This window comes from Micrasema longulum, unplaced genomic scaffold (genome assembly GCF_059751315.1).
Source record: "Micrasema longulum isolate JH-2025_06_02 unplaced genomic scaffold, ASM5975131v1 h1tg000073l, whole genome shotgun sequence".
Lineage (NCBI taxonomy): Eukaryota > Metazoa > Arthropoda > Insecta > Trichoptera > Brachycentridae > Micrasema > Micrasema longulum.
Window position 1 is genome coordinate 382459 of NW_028277280.1, and position 6000 is coordinate 388458.

Below are 6000 nucleotides of genomic sequence, written 5' to 3' on the forward strand. Positions count from 1 at the left end.
ACGAAGACCAAAACTAAGATGACTTGATAATGTGGAAAGTGACATTAGACCAATTGACCTGATAAACTGGAGAAGAGCCGCAGGGTGCCGGGAGGAATGAGGACATATACTGGAGGAGGCCAGGGCCCACAACGGACAGTAGCGCCACTGATGATGATGTAGATAATATAATCACAATATAATATTGAGGTACTGATAGGTCGACAAAATATAATGTTATCATCCATTATGAAATCAAAATTATCTGTTGTATAATATTGATAACGTACCTAGTACCTATATTGATAACTGATATTACCTTTTAAGACCCGAGACAAATCTGGCGATCAGAAAACTTAATTTTTCTTTCCAAACCTTAAACGTGAAAAATTTAAACCAGAGCGTTCAAAAAAAAAAATTTTTATCATTTGCAAAACAAATAATTATTACATAGTTATGGGATCATTGTATTTATTTATTAATAAAATAACTTTTAAATGATTTAAAATAAATATTATGAAAGTCAATTTAATCGAAACCCAGTCACAGGTAAAAATATGAAATAAAAATGGAATAAAACTATTAATGTGTTTTTATCATTATAATCATTCAAATGTTTATTTACTCAAATACTTTCTCATATCAATAATTTATTTTAAAACCATGTCTTTAAACACAAAAAATTGCATAACTGGACACCATTTTGGGAAATTCACACTTTAGGATTATCAATGGAAATTTTTTTCATGTAAATGTGCTACTTTTGTAGTCAGTATTTGCAGTGTAAAAAAATCATTTGCAGTGTTGAAAAAAAAAACTTGATATTAACACACCGTCACCCTGAACTGTAAAACCTGTAACTCCAGACTTTGTCAAAAATGGATTTGTAATCTTAGGTGAAAACCTCGAAAATGCGTAAAATAGTCCAAGATGATTTAACAGCAAAATATAAACCACCAAACTCCATCACGTCCTAAGTTATATTGCAATATTTGTAACTCCTTTGCTTCCGGCCATTTTGTGTTGAAATCTGTCAATTTACACGCGTCATGTTCATTGCTACTGTTTTAAATTGGGTTTTATATTTTAACTGATAAAAAATAACTTGTATAAGAATAAACGCCTAAAGCAGATTTTTATGTAAATGATTGTACTATGATATGTAAGACAGCCTGGAAAAAATGCACAGCTTTATGACGTTCACTAATAAAACCATAATTTTTAAAAGTATTTTTAGACTAAACAGTTTTACAAAATGATTCGTCCTGGGAAAAAAATGTGATTTTGTGGTTACCAATATTCGTGCTTTTCAGTATACTCCTGATGGCAAAATCAATTCTAAATAAAGGTTTTCGGATAACTGGACTCTCTTACCCCAACGAAGAAATATTTCTGTAGAGCCCTAATCTTTCGAAAATTTACCACGCCTTCACAAAGATTCTCTTTAAAAGTTAAAATAAAGTTTTACGATTGCAAGAACGTTTTATAAACAGACAAGCACACTTATTGCAACAATATTCCGTATGAGAACTAATCATTTGGCAGATATAAGTTAAACCTATGATTTTCCTTTATATTTAGTGTTTTGCACTTGTTTTTAATTGTTTTTACTGATTTTTCTGAATTTTAAGCTGTTTAATTAAATAAAGTATAAAGTTTGTAACTCCTAAGCTGTGTTTTTTTCTAAAATATAAACTCCGTTTAATGGTTCTAGAAAGGGATAGAAATAAAAACAATAAATTTATGATAAGAACGGCTGACATAAATTGTGAGGACAGAAGGAATTTTAATAAATAGGTATTCGAACATTTTTTTCCTGTCACTGTCTTGCAGATGCCTCCCCGATAATGTGCAAAAAAGACAACTACACGTCAGACCTTTTGTTGGAATTGACAAAATCGACGTTTTGTTTTCCCGTTTTACGCACCTCAAACTGAACCGATTTAGTTGATTCATTAAACAAAGTATCAGAATTAAATTTTCTATATCGGTACGTTTTGCGTTTTTCAAAAATAGTTATATCTGTGTTTCGTACGCCCGAAGACAGCAGACAAAAGTTTTTGGATAGTTCTAGTTCCCATAATAAACCTTTTTTTATGAATACTAAATACTAAGGACACGCCAATGGTAAATATCTATAGTGTGTAAAAAAAATCACTGCTCTAGTGCCATAATCCAGAGAAAAAATATGGGAATACGTTTGTATGAAAAAAAAATCGGACTGCGTTTCCACTAAAGATTAAACATTATTGAGTATACTTACAAAACTTTACTTCATAATGCTTTAATGTAACCATAGAAATTAATTCAGTGTTCTTAAAAAAAAAACCATGGACCTATTAATACACATAGACGCAACCGGAACCCTCTAAAATTATGACGTTTAACTCACGCCCAAACGTTCAGTTCTACCCTACGCGTAGTTTGTCGTTCTTTTACCGCCATCTGGGTTTTTTCGTAAGCTTGACATTTAATTCGAAACCGAAATGCTTGGTAGGTCTATGAAAGCGTGAGAAAACCGTTCAAAAACGTAAAAAAGATGGTGTAACTATTTAGTTAGTAAGTAAGTACTTAGGTACTTGTTTATAATTGAATTCCAGAAATATTTCATTTTCAAAAATATAATTATTTTTGCAAGTAGTCAAACTCTGCACTTCTCACCAATGGGATGCACTTTTTTTAGGAACGTGATTTTCAAAAATGTATTGAATGTAAGTCAATTAATATTTCATTATTAGTGTAATATATTTTTTTTTAGCAGTGGGATGATCCGAAGTAGTTTTTTAAAGATACGCTTTTCTTCTTCTTTTTTGGCATGGTATTTAGTAATAGATAAAAAACTATAGTTGGCCTATATTTTTAATATATATGTCAATATTGATTTTTTTGTTAAAATGGCTGTTGTTTTCTTTTGATAAATAAATAAATAAACTAAATTAATATTTTTTTAGTTTTTCCAAAAATACAGTTAAAAGAAATAAATAGGTAGAAATTATAAGGAAATAATCTGATTGGGATCTTTAAAAAAGTAATATCGTTTGTAATCATTAAAAAAAAAAAATTTAAACACAAAAATATAACATCTTTCCAATTTTTTTGTAAATGCATTTCGGTGAATGTAGCCCTGGTGATCGATGAAAAAAACATTTAAGATATTTTTTTTTTCTATCGAATAAATTGACGATTTTAATATCTGTAAATATGCTCACGGCAATAATCTACATTTTGCTGAAAACCGCACGTAAATCGGTCCACTGAATTCGTCGAGGACACACATACGAACATTGCCTTTTATATATATAGGTAGATATTACCGCGCAGCAAATCTAAATATTTTTATTTATTTTTTATTAACAACAAAAAAAGAATTATTAAACAAAAGTACATATTTATAGCTAAAAACTAAAATACTAGTAAAAAGAAAATGTAATTATTTATTTTATCATACAAAAAATTTCCATGTGCATACGCGATAAAACATATTTACAAAACTCTTGTTGGTCAAACACATTTAAATATCTCCAGAAATCTACTCATAAAAGGTCTAAACAACACCACTGGTGGCGGAGTGGAAATTGATGATGATTATAATTAGATTATCATCAAATGGGCGCTTATCGGTATTTCAATAACAGCGTATCTGAATAATTTGTCACATTCGGTTAAGATGAGCACTCTTGCGTTAAGATGCAATCTAAAGACTTTCATAATCATCATTTCACTTTTGTCTAAAATGCAATATTTCATTGTTTCTGGACTGGCTCCTGAAGCGTTCGACAAATCACCTTACCTTCGTGTCACGGGTAACCGAAATACGATGCATTTAATTTACAAATTCAGTTACGTATCCCCATTGTGTTCAAAAATAGTAATGATGATGATAGTGAGATATATTAACAGAGACGAATAAACCTTTTTTTAGGGAAATATAAAAGTCTAGACATATACAGGGCGTATGATCTCTAGTCGACTTAAAAACTGTGGTAAATAATTCCATTACGCGCGGTGATGTAACATCGTATCACCACAAGCAAAATATGGAATATTCCAAAGTTCAGACATTAAAAACAAAAAAACATGATATAGGTAAAAAAAATATTTTCTATGATTTATAAAAATAAACATATAGTTTAGCCCTGTTATGCAAAATAAATAAAAAATCATAAATATGCCAGTCATCTTACATGCGTGCGTCCCCCGTCACTGTCAATAACCAACTGAATCTGTTTCACACAAACACCGGCCACAGAAGTGTCTCTGTCTTCCTTGTTATGAGTTTTATCTTCGCGCTCTCTCTTCTACAGATTTATTGCTGTATTGGAGTCAAATTCAATCTTCGCGTGGCGAAAATTAAAAATTAAAATCCAACAGAGTTATACGAACTTCGCTTTCCTAATCCGATGTGAAAATGTCAATTTAAACTTTACAAAAAATACAACTTCGTCGTTCAAAAAAATTAGAGTGATTTGTCAAGTATTGTAGATCAGTGTGATATCGCAGCTACACGAATGTTGAGGTTTATGTAGCATTTTTTAACGAGGTGAAGAAAATTTTATTTTATTATTCATGGCAATGATTGGTTCTAAAAACGTGAATTAACATACACTTAATTACTATTTATAAAAAAATTAAATCGGAAACAATTTTTTTTAAAGTGAAATAGTAGGTAGGTAGAAATACATTTTTTTAGGACATACATTGATCTGTCAAAATAATTTGCTAATCAAATAATGCGTATAAAACCATGATGGAACATATTTATAAAAGAAAAATGACAAAAACCTCAGTACATTCTACTTATTTGCTAACAGTAATATGATATATTATAATTTCAAGTAATTAACTTACGATTTCTTTCCAAATCCATGTACCGATTGTTTAAAATCCATCAACTATTCCGGTCGTTTCACACGTTTTCCCGCCACATTTGATTGATCATTAAAAAAAGTAAATGAAAACATTCCTTTCTCCACCACCAATCGCGAGAATCTTATCTACCTGAACCCGTCCGAAATTTGAATGTTTGTTATTTGAAAATTTGCGCATGAGCGAACCTAAACAACTGATGTATGGGTAGTAGAACGAATCGGCGCGGACGTGACACGACCGCCGCGTCTCACAGCTGAGCTTTAACTGCCTAAACTCGCACCGGTCAACCGAGGATGTGAGGAGGTAAGGCAGGGAAAACGCTGGAAAAGAGACAAAATGTATTTTCAGGGAGATGAAAATTATTCAATACCGTTTCTATGATTGTGGCTCTTTTTTTCGGTGTCTTTGTTTTGTTTTTTATTTTACTTATCACGAAAGGGCTCGCTTTGTGATACTGCCTACATTTCCACAGAAGATCGCGTGGGCTGCGATCTAAACCCGCGGCCATAACAGTTTTCCAACTCGGGGTACGTTTGCAACGTTGCCGGATTGGGAGTAAATTTATGGGAGGGAACATCTTTGCGACGTTGCCGATTGATAATAGTCACTTTTATTTTAATTATTTACGAAAATTGTGTTATTAGTAATATGGCGGTTGATTTGTTAAAATTTGTGTGTACATCAATTTAAAAAATATGAATAGAATATTAAAACTAACATTTTAAAGGAAAGAGGTTGGATTATAGCGTGCATATTTTTTCGAATATTTTCAAAATCTTTTTACAATCGAGTCTATATCATAACTACAAATTTTAAAATCCTTAGTTTAATTTTCAGATTGACCTAAAATATATTTGAATATTTTTTTATAATTTATTTATTCATTCAAAACTACACTAGTTTAAATATTAATGAACTTATAAAGGCTTTTTAGGCTATGCCTGTGTCAAGCCATAATAAATGACAATAAAAATACACAGCTAAATTAATTAGATTCAATTATAATGACATGTGATAAAATAGAATAACAATCTAGAAAAAAAAGTATAAGTAATAAATAATAAAATTCCAAAGAATACAATGCAAAAAAGATAATCAGAAATAATTTTTAAAATATAAATTAAACAAATTAAGAATCACACGTAATCAAAT

The 6000-nt window shown here is 30.5% G+C and overlaps 1 protein-coding gene across 1 annotated transcript in view; it reads right to left on the reverse strand.

Annotated features, from left to right (window-relative positions):
* The window catches only part of LOC148284952 (neuroglobin-like), a 234384-nt gene extending 229266 nt beyond the window's left edge, over window positions 1-5118 (reverse strand). The window contains exon 1 of the mRNA XM_088232186.1: window positions 4828-5118. The gene's annotated coding sequence lies outside the window, so the exon portion shown is untranslated. The remainder of the gene's footprint in view (window positions 1-4827) is intronic.
* Window positions 5119-6000: the final 882 nt, after the last annotated feature.